Source organism: Microtus oregoni, unplaced genomic scaffold (assembly GCF_018167655.1).
Source record: "Microtus oregoni isolate MIOR12 unplaced genomic scaffold, Mior012 000024F_ref0000369, whole genome shotgun sequence".
Classification (NCBI taxonomy): domain Eukaryota; kingdom Metazoa; phylum Chordata; class Mammalia; order Rodentia; family Cricetidae; genus Microtus; species Microtus oregoni.
In genome coordinates this window covers 28,693,398-28,708,110 of record NW_024543083.1, presented here as the reverse complement: position 1 = coordinate 28,708,110, position 14,713 = coordinate 28,693,398, and the positions used below count along the sequence as shown (strand labels likewise).

At 34.4% G+C, this 14,713-nt stretch overlaps 1 pseudogene; it reads left to right on the top strand.

Annotated features, from left to right (window-relative positions):
* The first annotated feature begins 1,516 nt into the window (after positions 1 to 1,516).
* On the top strand, positions 1,517 to 10,252 carry LOC121462166 (annotated as a pseudogene).
* Positions 10,253 to 14,713: the final 4,461 nt, after the last annotated feature.

Genomic DNA, 14,713 nt, shown 5'->3' with positions numbered 1-14,713 from the left:
ACTGTTAAAAATATAAGTCTTCCTTTTAACTTCAATTTACCACTGAGCTAAGATAAGAGCCTCGGAAATTTGGAATACTTAGTTTATAAAAATTGCAATTTTCTTTAAATATTAAGATATTCTATTTCCATGATCATTTATGATTACAGAGAAAATATTTTAAGTTAAAACATGTATTATTTGCTGTGGATATATAAGCAATAGCAGAACTTATTAATGTTATGTCATAATTGGGATTATCTTTTACTTAGATACAATAATTGACATTTGCCTCCTAATCAGAAAGTGTGCTAGTATGGGTTTTTCCAACTGATTTTGCCACACAGGTAAATAGACTTGAAGATTCGTATTTCTTTTTGTTTGGTTTTGTTATGTTTCTTTGTTTTTTTTTATAACATTTGAAATCATTTTTGAATATGATCTTATTATCTGCCCAAAGCAGAGGTAGGAGAGAGATATAAAAAAACACCCAATCAGGAAAATATAAAATTTGTAAATATACATTAGCCTATAAAAGACTTTCTTTGCAGTAGAAACAGCCAACACTTAGAAGTAATTTAAACCAAGATATTATTTTTTAAAAAAAAATCTGCACATTTTTAAAGGAGCTGTGCATCTGGAGAGACAGGAGCTTTGGTGAGAGTTAGGCCCGCTCTTGTGATTTATCTTTTGAGAAATTAATGTAAATTTATACGTGGATGGTATAACAGTTAATCCACAAATAAACTGAATTTCAGTAATATTTCAGAAGCCTTCATGGGGGAATTGCTAAACATTAAAATATCTATATGATTACTGAAAATTTTCAATATGTGGTAGCCTCTAACAAATGAAGGAAACTTTCTCCAGTGCTAATGTCATTTAAATAAAAGTAGCATGACATTTTCACAGGAATAGATAAATAGAGCAATACACCAAAATGAAAAACTGAGACAGGCTCAATATTCATTAAATTAGGCACCACAAATCAAGGAGAGAAGAGTCTATACAGTTTAAGAAAATTTATTAAATTTCATAATAAACACCTCATCCCCATCTGACACAATTTGCAGAGACGAAAACAGTATACGCGAGCAGATACTCAATGTCACCAATAATCACAAACATCACATGTAAAAGAGAATAATTACCTATAATTTCCTTCTTTTTTAGCTTAGAAAAATTAGAAGGTATTTTAATGTTTCAAGAACCGGTCCTGATAGAGTGATGAAAAACTTTCTTCATCGCTGTTTAGTATGCAGATTACTCATTCTACAGAGTAATTTTTCATAGCTAATTAATCAGATACATTCTGTAAAAGGATAATTTTTCATTAGGCTTTGCTACGGCAAGGAGCCATCCCAAATTCCAGTGGTTCTTAATATTACAACTTTATTTCTTATTTATGTTCTGAGACAACAAAACGAGTATCTGCGGTTGTGTTCTCTTTAGTTATTTGTGTCTTCATGCATCTTTAGCTAGAGTTCTGAGTGGAAAGACTGTCTTAGATTCAAAAGTTTTTCTTCATGATTGGAGAATGGAGCTGAGAGGAACCACAACGACACTTAGGAACTCCGTGTGGAATGAGCTCATTTCAATGGGAAATATAAATTTTGATGAATTCTACGACGCAGTATTATTAGACTATCAACTGGGAGATATTCATTAATTTGTAAATAATTACTTGATTTGAGTTTGTTAATCTTTGCATGTACACACAAGCAAAACAAGTTATAAAATAAAATGATTTATCAGACCAAGAAAAGCACAGGTTAACAATAAAAGTGAACTCCACCTTTGCTCAATGCTCATTTAGGTACCAATAATCTAGACTGAAAGCCCTAGGTCTGTTTTTCTTTCTTTTTTTTTTCAATTTATTTTTTTTACATCCTGGCCTCAGTTTCCCCTCTGTCCTTTCCTACCACTCCCTTCTGTTTCCACCCTTCAAAGCACTCCTCCTCAGTTTCTGTTTAGGAAAGGGTAGGATCTCCCACTGAGTATCAACAAAACAGGGCAGATGAAGTTGCAGTAAGACTAAGCACCACCCCATGTCTTAAGGCTGAACAAAGTCACCCAGTGTAAAACGTAGAGTCCGAAAATCCTGCAAAAGAGTCAGAGAGAGCCCCTGTTTCCCTTATTCAGACTTCCGCAAGAAACATAGCTACACAATTGTTACATAGATGCAGAGAGCTAAGTAAATCCCAGACAAGTTCCCATTTTTTTTTGGTTCAGTCTCTGAGCCTTGGTACGTGAATTCTGTAAGTTTTCTGTCGGCGTTCTTTGTTCGGCTGTGGGTGTGCATAAGGTTTCACCAGTTGCAGAGAGGTAGAGAGGTGTCATGCAGTCATACAGGTGTGTTTTTTTGTTTGTTTGTTTGTTTTTTGTTTGTTTGTTTGTTTGTTTTTGTTTTTGTTTGTTTGTTTGTTTTTTACTTTTTGAGGCAAGGTTTCTCTGTTTCTCTGTAGCTTTGGAGCCTGTCTTGCAACTAGCTCTTGTAGACTAGCTGGCCTTGAACTCACAGAGGTCCCCCTGCCTCTGCTGCCCTCACGCTAGAATTAAAGGCGTGCGCCACCACCTCCCAGCCTCAGATCTGCAGGTTTTTTTTTTTTTAATATGAACACTATGATGAACTTGAAATAATGTACGAAAAATGGAAATCATTTTGAAATTGTGTCCTTTAGTAATAATCTCTGGTACAAGGAAATTAAAAGCGAATTCGAGTAATAACAGGTAGATGTTTTTCTATATTTAGGCATTCAAAATGCCTTATTGTAATCAGAGCTCCTGAGACACAGAGCTAGGGCTGTTCATTCCCAAACACAGAAGTTGAGGTTTCTGAGCTGAGATCAGTGACGATATTTCAATATGGGACTGAGAATTGGAAATACGATGGAACAAATTCGTTATAAAACTATATATTAGTTCCTTAAATCAAACTGAAATCTCTAATGCTTCTTTTTGTCTAGAGAGATTTGTATTGCTGCTGATCATAGACTGAGTTAGAGCCACACAGATAGCTCTGAGTATGATCTGCTTTTGTAGCTAACTTTAAATGTCTCTACATAAAATCAGTGTACTCCTTATCTCCATTTTTTTGTGAACATGTTTGCTTCGCATCATAGGTTGTGTATGATATATCTTAGTATGCATACTCAATGTGCAGAAAACATTTTAGGAGGGAGAATTAAATTGCAATCACTAATCACTTACTATGCAAAGAATTTAAATACAAAATTCAATGAAAATTGCCACTAAATACAAATTTTAATTTACAGCTCAATGAGGGGGCTAAGTAAAATGCGGTGAACTAGCTATGATCATGCACTTTTGATGCAAATCTAATTCACATAAGGCATCGGAGGACTCAATGATCTCTCTTCACAGCATAACATCCCACTACAAACCCTCCAAGGCAACAGAATTTATTGGGATGTTCCTCAAAGAACAAGCTAGTAACTGCCTATTCTCTGCTCCCAGTAATGACACAGGGAGATTTATTTAGGCATTGGATTTCAAGATTTGCTAAATTCTGTTTGTTAAATAAAGAAAAAAAAAAGACATAGTTTGATTTACTCTAAACATCCATTACAATAATTTTACAATAGTATAACATCAAATATCTGGTTGATTATATTTGTATTTATTTTTAAAAATGAGTGCATTAGTTTGCATATATGGATGTCTTATCTTGTATATGTATGTGAATAATTTGCAGGATGTATGCCTGCATCATTCAGAAGAGACTTTAGAGCTCCTGAGTCTAGAGTTGGAGATAATTGTGAGCCTGTGAGTGTTGGGGATCTAACTCTGGTTCTCTGTAACAGCAATCTGTGCACTTTCACACTGAGCCCTTTTCCAGCTCCCAAGTAGTTCCTTGTACTTCAAATGTATTATCTGATAAGTGCATAATTAATTTTAATGAATATAACATTTTTAATATGTCAAAAGATCTATTGAACCTTTGGAATATGACATCAACATTTCATCCTTGATATAAATCAAGCTGTGTCTTTAGAAAGAGTGGAAGATGCGTATAGCTAGAGGATATTTTTAAATTATTTTATTATTTAAATTGAAAGGTTATTTCACTTAAGAATGTTCGAAGAATGATAATATATAGAAATATGAATGATAATTAAAATAGAAATTCAAGTAATAGGAAAGATTTCACAAATAAGTGAAAGAAGTTCTAAGTATACCTAAGATAAAACAATATCTTAGAATCAAAAGTTGATCCTTGGTGGGTCTGATATGAAAATCTGTCATGGAGAGATTGATATATAGACTTTACAATAAGTTGGTTGGGCTTGGCTCATGAGTTCCACAAATAGCATGACCTTATCTCATGTCCGCTGCTTCCTTTGCAACATCATGTGAACCGTGATACACATGAATGTCAAGTGCTCTTGCTCTCCACTCCCTCTTTCTCTTTTTCTCCAAAATAGGTTGTTTATTGACAATGTGTCACTGGAAATACGTTTTAGAAATGAAAGGAATTAGAGAATACTCACTGATTTTTCTAAACAAGGAATTTTAACATGCACCATGGTTTGAACAATTCCTTGTAATGAAACTGAGATTTGTTTTATACATCCTTTATTGCTATTTATGTCACATGGGTAGAAATGCATTCATGATTTCTTATGTGAACCAATGTATTTGTATTTTCAAAGCACACAAAGTTTTTTTCTACATACAAACTGACCTATAGCAGGAAAGAGAACAGTACTAAAGAATATAATTTAAAATAATACAATTAGGGACAATCATTCTGACGTGACATGCCTAGGAGAGCTAATGGCAACCCATCATATATGGACTATAGAATTAAATCACATGATTTTATATATATATATATATATATTCAGTTAAGTAAAAACATAGTGAGCTAGAAGGTCCTGAAGCTGCACTAATATGAAAAGATCTATATGTGTCATTATGATAAATAAAGAAATGATTCCACACGTTAAGTGTGGCAAGTATTAAGACAATGCATATCAAGAAGACAGATTGGCAAAATGTTTAATTATAGAAATATATAATTATATTATTATATTAATTAATTATTATATTAATTATTATATTAATTATATTAATCACATTAACTATATTATTATATTAATATATTAATTATATTAATATTATTAATATAATTAATATATTAATATAAATTAATATAAATATATTAATTAATATAAATTGATATAAATATATTAATTATATTAATTATAATTATATTAATATAATATAATATTAATTAATTAATTAATTATATTAATTAATTATATTAATTAATTATATTAATTATAGAAAATATATAATTATAGAAAATATATAAAACATTTCTCTCACAAAAACATGTGATTCTAATAATCTCAAGAACAGGAAAGCATGCACTCAATTTAGGTCGAGTATATTTAAGGGGTCCCATAAATTCTTAGACAGAAAAACATCTCTGCGCATCTACAAAACAAAATGAATGGCAGGACTTTTGATGCCATGGAGCTAATACTGAATATCATAAAATAGAAGCACTGTGAATTTCATATTCTGAATGTGGTACACCTCATGGCCATGACATTTTCCTAACTATAGCTGTCTCCTCAGGGCCTACATAAGATTGAAACTATAAACAAGTAACAAGGGGTTTGTGGCAGAGCGGATGTGGCCCAAACTCCTTGCTAAAGTGCCTGTTAATGATGGATGCAGGGAAAGGGGTATCAATATCTTTATCTACTGAGCAGCTTCGTAGACTAAGTAGTTTCAAACCCAGATAATCCTGATAAATCTCAGCTTGTCACAAAATTGTCACCGGTACAAAAGGGGATGGATTAAGTAGAATTAGAGAAAATAAACATGTGATGGGAATTGTGGTATTATAATAATAAGAAAGCATATCACTCCTGCGTGAAATTATTGATGATCAAGTAAATGATGAGAGTTCTCTTTAAAAATGTAAGTATCCAGGAAGAGAACAAAGCTTAATGTTTTTAATTGACTTTAAGTTCTTTCTAGACATTCTTATACTTCTTGAAATTTACCTAAAAACCAGATAACACCATGGAGCTAACAAGATTTCACCATGGACCTACAAGTTCTAGTTCCTATGTTTCATGAGAATTTTTATTCTTCAGAGAATTCCACTTTAGGTTATAAATACTGAAGTTCAAAAATACTTCTGTAGAGCAGAGCTAAATATCAAGTGAGTCAAAGAAATAAAAAAATGAGGTGGTTTGGATTTCTTACTTTATTACAAATGTCTGAGTAGTACTTGTATATAAAAATAAACATGTCTTCTAGCATATATTCTTAAAAATATACCACGAGACATATCACTATAATCTCAGAACAAAAGTTTTCTTTCCTTTCTTTGTTCACCATTCTCTCTCTCTGTGTCGTCATTGCTATGTTTTAAATGTGACAGCAGGTGACCACATCATCCATATACCAGAGAGTTCATTAAAGCATGTGATCTGCCTCAGCAAAGGTCTTACAGTGAAGGTTTCTTTGAATTTTCCTTTTAATTTCAAGTTTTAATTGGGAAGCCAAAAAGAACATAATCTCTACCTGTTACCAGGAATACATCCAGGTTTCATATTAGTTTTCTTATCTCTAGTGGAAATCTGTAGCCACACAGAATAATAATGAGCAAAATCTAAGGCTCTCTGTGGATCGGAAAGGAAGTCAGAAAGACAGAAATTCCTCACTTTCAAGAAGTTTTTAAAACTAGTCCACATGACATTATGCATTTTTCTCTGGTATGGTCTCAAACATATTGCAAGAAGTTTTCCAATGGGTTGAGATCTTTTTGTGAAGGTGTTGTATTGCCAGACTGTTAAACGAATGCACCTGGGTCTTTGGGTCTTTTTTTTTTTTTGACTTTTTAGTAAAAGCTGAACAGTGTCCATAGATTTTTCTGAGCCACTTCCAACATACAGTAGAAGCTGCTGTGTTTATGTACAATACCACTGAGCAAGTGGCAATTAAACTACAAAATCCTAGATATGTAGTTGGGAAACAGCAGGCAGTCAGCACAAAACTGGCACTGAGCTTAAAGAGAAAGGGTTCCTACTTCTGAAATAGGAGAAAAGCTAAAAGTTCCAGGGTACAATGTACATAGAATGGGTTAATATCAACAATTTCTGATAGAAGAGACATAACCCAAAGAATAAAATATATCTTTTTTGTTCCTGCATAAAGCTTAGCAATAGTGTCAAATAAACCACAAACTAGTATTTAATACTAAACTCCTTTAAAGGAGACATGTTGGTTTTCTTTCATGTGTACAAAATACATATAGTAATCTTCTATGGGCAATTGACTTAGAAATAATTATGATGTACTTTGTTCCTTTGGCCTTTGGGCATATAAATAAGGAAGTCAAAACATTCCAATGTAAAGCAAAAGCAATTATAGTCATAGGCATTTTACCTACTGTCCACAAATTCCTTATTATAATCCAACATATCCTGAAAAGTGGAGCTGTAAATTCAATGGACCTGTCATTAAACACAAAGGAGACACTTTAGATGTGAGTGATTACCTACTGAGATATTTGGTGTCATAAATGTACCTTAAGAGAAACCATTCACACTTGATGAATACAGTGTCAAGTGCTATAATGTCATTTATGTAGATAAACAGATCTTTTCTTGACATACCTAGCAGATTCAGAATATAATTTATTTTTCATACAATTAATGATGAAAATCTATAAAATGCATTTTGCTTAATTTACATTCCTTCAATCAAATAATATGTGATATACTAGATCCAAAGAATAAGTAGTATATGGTTTGCATAATACAAATATGTAGTGGCATTTCATTTGGATTTAAATAAATAAGCTTCCCTGAAGATCAGAAAATCAAAATAGCCAGCCACTGGCTTTTACCTCAACCTCAGTGTTGATGTAAGATGGTGATCCTGCCTGGCGATGGTGACGCAGGCCTTTAATCCCAGCACTCGGGAGGCAGAGGCAGGTGGATCTCTGTGAGTTCGAGGCCAGCCTGGTCTACAAGAGCTAGTTCCACGACAGCCTCTAAAGCTACAGAGAAATGCTGTCTCAAAAAACCAACTCTCCAACCCCCCCCCCCAAAAAAAAAACTAAGAAAGAAAGAAAATGGTGATCCTCCCTCCAGACAAACTCAGAATGACACTGAGCCTGATAACTGTCTCTTCCTGTCTCTAGTTCTGGGATTAAGGGCTTTTACTAATACTATCTGATATCGATGGCAAGCTACTTAAATTAAAGGTGTGTGTTATTGTGCCTACTGGGATTAAAGTTGTGTGCCATTGCTGCCTGGTCTGTAAGGCTGGCCAGAGTGGCTGCTTCACTATTCTGATCTTCAGGAAATCTTTATTTATTAAAATAGGAAGGCTATAAATAATATATGAAAAACTATATATAATCAGTATAATAACTATATACAATATATACAGGCAATAAATACAACAACAATGTCTAGTCTGTTTGCATTTGAAAGATTCAGAGAAAATACTCCATACCTATCCTATCTTGGTGAGTTTAAAGTCTAGTACCTCATTTACTTTCTATCATAAGTAGCTTTATGCATCAAATAAACAAGGTAAATTATAACTATCTAGTCTTTAACTCCCTCACAGACCCAAGAAAGAAATAATACTAATTGTGTAAAGAGGAAATACAAGCATGTGGCTTCCAAAAGAATGTGAATAATGACAGAAATATCTGGCTCCCTGGACAGTCACCCAAATTTTCTCTGCAACATTGAGGCATCCCTCTTCAGCCGATAGTCCTATCATATCTGACAGACTTTTCTGTGAAGCAGGATATTCTGAAAAACTGTCCCTCCTTGTCTTGACATTATTTGGCAGTCACTTTCCTTTGTGGTCTTCTTGTCTAATTAAGACAGCATACTGTTGTAGTCAAGGCAGGGACATTTTCTTACCCAGTGGCAAAGAAAGTATATTTGATGTGGAGTTTCTTCAATGCCCTTATCTTCTCTGAAGTAAATTGGTGCTGCCTGAGCAGAAGTCTCCAGATCACCTGGACCTGGAAGCAGTGCTGAAGCTTCTGGAGTGTGCTGTTATAGAGAACCTGCCCAAGATCCATGTGGAACTGTCGAGAGTGCTGGCATATCCAGGAAACTGTCAAGCTGCCAGATTTACAACTGGTCTACCAATCAAGAACTCTTTGGCACAAAAAGATCCAGATATCAAGGCACAAGTACCAGCAGAATTGACTTCTTCTTGAGGCTAATGTTCGATGGGAAGTCAAGAACTATGCTTTGCAGACGTTGGGCACAGAAACTCACTGGTCTGTTCTGCTTCACAATATGTGGCTGGTGTTGCCTGTGCAGAGATCCCAGTAAATCAGTGGCCAGAACTCCTTCCTCAGCTGGTAGCCAATGTTACAAACCCCAATAGCATAGAGCACATGAAAGAGTTTGCATTGGAAGCTATAGGTTACATTTGCCAAGATACAGACCCAGAGCAGCGACAAGATAAATACAATGAGATTCTGACTGCCATAATACAAGGAATGAGAAAAGAATAACCTAGGAACAATGTGAAGTTAGCTGTTAGTAATGAACTCCTGAATTTCCTGGAGTTGACCAGAACAAACTTCGACAAAGTGTCAGAAAAGCACTGTGTCATACAAGTGGTCTGTGAAGCCACAAAGTGTCCAGACACAAGGGTACAAGTGCCCGCTTTACAGAATCTAGTGAAGATGATATCATTGTATTATGAAGAAATGTGATTTTTGCAATCACAATTGAAGCAATGAAAAGTGACATTGGTGAGATGGCCCGACAAGGAGCAGAATTTTTGTCCAATGTCTGTGATGAGGAAATGAATTTGGTCACTGAGGCTTCATAGGTAGCAGAACAAGGACGGCCGCTAAAACATATCAACAGTGTAATGCCAAGGGAGCTACAGTACCTGGTTCCCATCCTCACACAGACACTTATGAAACAGGATGGAAACAATGACAATGATGACTGGAACCCTTGTAAAGCAACTGGGTTGGGCCTCAGGCTTCTGTCTACCTGCTGGAAAGATGACATTGTAACACATGTCCTTCTTTTCATTAAAGAGCACAACAAGAACACTGACTGGCAATACCAGGATGCACCAGTGATGGCTTTTGACAGTTATCTTGGAAGGCCCACAGCCCAATCAGCTCAAATCACTAGTTATACAGTCTATATCCACCCTAATAGAATTAATGAAAGACCCCAATGTAGTTGTTCGAGTGAAAACAACATGGACTATGGGCAGGACAATCTGAAGTTCTGTCCCCAAAATAACTTGATACAATTTGATATTCTACAGCCTTCCATGGTTGCAAATATCACTTTTGTCACCATCTCTTGTCTCCAGAAACTCTTGAAGATTATCAAATCCTCTGTGACTTATTTGAAGAAACAATGGCATAAAGTGTACAGTAAATGATTTAAAAATAGATTACAGAAGAGACACAATTGTATCTTATCTGAATAGTTCTTTAATTTTAAAATGTACAGGAATCACTTAAGCACATTAAATTTGATATTTTAAAAATAAGCATGTAGCGTTCTCCCTAGTAAGTAAGATGGTCTTTTCAATACCTATAAATTCATATTACAGCACATGTGAGTCTATGGAGCAATACTAGATCAAATATGCAACAGCTTTCCTGAGGTTGGGAAATGCATTATCTGTGTTAATTTTGCTTCAAAACACTGTACCTGACACCAAGGAGCTACACAATATGTACTTGATAAATGGAGATTGAAATGTATCACATTGTGACATATCAATAACTCAAGAGCTCATAAAGAGTTATTTTCTATTAAAATGGCATTGATCTATTGTGCAGTACATTTCTATATATAAATATTTTAAGTTTTGGATTTAAGTTATTTTTCATATATCCATTCTATACACTAATATTTCTTTAAAACATAGCTTTTAGTTGGAGGTTTTAATTTAGCCATAATAATTCATTTTTTCACCTTAGTATTAATCATTTTTCATAAACTATTCATGTAAAATGAGTTTCTTTATTTTTCCTTCACAGTGAGATTCATGCATCCCCCTCCTTCCCTTGGGCCATTCTTGTTACTTAACTTCTCTGTGTCTGTGTATTACTTCATAGTTCTACTTAATTTACTACTAATATTCACTTAAAAGTGAGGACATATCGTGTTTTTCTTTTTGGGTCTGGGTTACCTTACTAAGGATGATCTTTTCTAATACCATCCATTTGCCAAGAAATTTCCTGATATATTTGTTTTTAACTGCTGGGCCAAATTCCATTATATAAATATACAATTTTTTTATCCATTCTTTAGTTGATGAACATCTATGTCATTTCAAGATTTTGACTATTATAAATAAAGCTGTTGTGAACATAGTTGTGCAAGAGTCCTTGTGTGAAGTATCCTTTGGGTATATTCCCAGGAGTGGCATAGGTGGTTCTTAGGGTAGATAGATTCCCAATTTTTGTAGAACCTGCAATACAGATTTTCAAAGTAGCTGTAGAAGTTTACAGTCCACCAGAAGAAGAAAGCTATTCCCGTTGCTCCACCTCCTCTTTAGCATGGCTATCCCTTGTGTGTTTGATCTTAGCCATTCGAGAGATGTAAGATGTAATGTAGGCCAGGAAGGTGGAATGAGACTGGAAGCTAGGGGATTCAGATGGACAAGAGGAGGATGAAGGGAAAGAATACTGGAATCTGGAGGTATCTCTGGAAGGAGTTCGAAACATAGAACAGTGGAAACTCCCAGAAATCTATGTGGAAGGCCATAGCTATGACTCCTAGAAGTAGGGAATATGGAGCCTGGATGGCAAATACCCTGTAACGAGGCAAAACTTTCAGTGGAAGAAGTGGGCCACATACCCTTCAACCTACAATTTATTTTGCCTACAGAATATGGTGGGTAAATATGGAACAGAAATTGTGGGAGTGAGTAACTGATTACTGTCACAGCTGAAGACCCACAGGGTGAGCAATAAACAAATAAAAAAGCAAACTGTCCTTGAGATAAGTATTGCTTAAGGTAATGGTCATTCTTTAGGGCATATATCATTTTATTAGAACATTTAGTAACTAGAATTCATTGGGTCTGTGAAAAGTCCATTGACTCTCAGTGGGGGAAAATGTACATTATTCCTCATGAGAAGGAGGAGAGATTCTGGTGTGTTTCTCGCCTTCTCTTGATACCATTGTTCTAGGTCTGCTGTACAACCTATTTGCTCATAATTGGTTAAAATCTCCAGGTCTTGATGAAAGTCCAGACTTTCTCCCCACTCTCTTTCTCAGATGTTCTGATAGACCACTAAGGGAAGAGAAAACATATTTCTGTCAGACAAGACTATTGAAGCTAACTACCTCCCCAGAGTGTCCAGTAACTTTACAAAAAGTATTCCTAATTTAAGTGGTTTGAATAAGAACGGCTTATAGTCTCTTATGTTCAAATGCTTAACCTAAAGTTAGCAAAACTATTTGGAAAACTTTAGATGGTACCATGTTGAGGGATGATGCATGTAAACAGGAAGTTAGAAATTCACTATCACCATGGTTCTTGCTGTCCCTAGATAAGCTATATTCTATTATTGATTGCCACTGTTTTCTTATAAAATATTTTATAATTAAGGTATAGGTATTTTATTTGTATTTGATAGGAGAAATAGAGCAAGTTTATTTGCTCTATTTCCCTGAAAGTGTAAGTTGTAAATATAATTTTAAAACTATTATATAGGGCATTAATTAAACCAGGATGTTTGAGCTCAGAAAGTGTATAATGCAAATATATGACTAGGCAATCGTAGCTCCAAATGGCAAGTGGATTCTTGAAAACCCCTGGTAACAGGCATGTAAATTTAGTTAGTCCTTGAGATTTCAAGCCAAAGAAAGAACTATCTGCCCATAAAGTTCTTATAAAATTTGGACAATTTTTTTTCTACTATGAAATGACTAAGTCAAGTATGCATCCTATTAACTGAATTACGTTATTAAATTAATTGGACGATCATCCTAATATTTTTATTCTCTCCTAGTAACCATCGTAAGCCCTATTTGTTATTTTGTCAAAGCTTCTCCCATTTGTACATTAACAGAACAGTGTTAATTTTATTCTACAATTATTTCTTCTTCTTCTTTTGTGCAGTGTCATTTTCTGACACATTTGCCACAAATTGTGTGACTGTGGCTATTTAAATTTATTTTTGGATTCCATTATCTTTGACAATTTGATATATCTGTTTTCTATTTTACAAAATTAATGCTTATTAGTTCTTTGAAAATGTCATGTAATCCATTTTAGCATATTCAACCATTTTTCCAATTCCTCCCAGATCCACCTCCCCTCCTAACTCTGTGTCCTTGAACTCTGTGTCATTATAAGTGGAATGAATATGTATTTCAGGATGATTGCACACTTAACTCTCAATATGTTAATTTGTGTATTATTCTTCAGGTTTATTTTTAATCTATATTTCTAATTTATATAATTTTTTCTTCTTTCTAATATTTTCTTAGACCAGAAAGAGTTTATCCTTGCCTCTCTCAAGTATTTTCTACTTTCATTCTAGTATTTTTATATTACATTTTCCTTTTACCTTCGAGTTATCAGTGTCTAGATGTGACTTTATGAAGTCAATATTATTTACGTTCTCAATAAGAAGCTAGAGCTAATGGGCCAAGCAGTGTTTTAATTAATATAGCTTCTGTGTGGTTATTTTGGTTCTGGGTGGCCAGGATGAACAAGTGGCCTCTCCTGCAACAATATTCACAAGTAAAAATTTAGCGGAAATGATAAGTCAGCATTGGGGTTCATGTGTTGGGATTTCTTGGTGAGCTTTAGTGGGGTTTCCCTTCTTCTGGTAAATTATTATTTTCTTTAGTTTCTCTGACAACACTAAAGTTCAGAAGTCTGGCTTCCTTTACTCTAGTTTTAAAGTGTCTTAGAAAAAAGGAAATCTTTTTAAAACCTTTATCTGGGCTGAGGAAATGGCTCAGCAGGTACAGATGCTTGCTTTCAAGCTACACGACCCAAGTTCAATCCCAGAGATTCACATGGAGGAAGGAGAGAACCAATTCCTGCAAACTGTCTTCTGACCTCCACACTTGCTATTGCAGGCACCCCCACCCATGCACACCAATATAATTTTAAGAATATTTAGCTTCTCTATTTTAATTTAACACACCAAGTGTGATAGTATGAAAAGACTTTATAATTAATAATTGTTCATTTAAAGATAATAAAGCTATTAATAAAGAAAAAAAAGCTGGGCAGTGGGGGCTCATGCCTTTAATCCCAGCCCTTGGGGGGCAGAGGCTGGCGGATCTCTATGAGTTCAGTGCCAGCCTGGACTACAAGAGCTAGTTCGAACAGGCTCTAAAGCTAAAGAGAAACCCTGTCTTGAAAAATCAAAAAAAAAAAAAGTTTCCATTGAAAGTATTTGTACACCCAGGAGCTCTTTTATTCTGGAAGCATTCATGACACTAATTATTCAAGTCCCATTTATCAAATTATTTATTTTTTACCTTTCCAGATAAATTCATTTTGTCATTAACTTATCTTCTAAGATTATTCTGTAAATATTCATTACCATATGTCATATCTAATTGTATTCATATGCTTTCTTAGAGTATTCCAAATCAACTGAAATTTCTGTGGTGATAACTTGATTTCTTCAAGTAAAATCAGTTATCATAAAATATGATGCAGCTATTTATTTGTTAAATTCCAGAGCCCTACTATG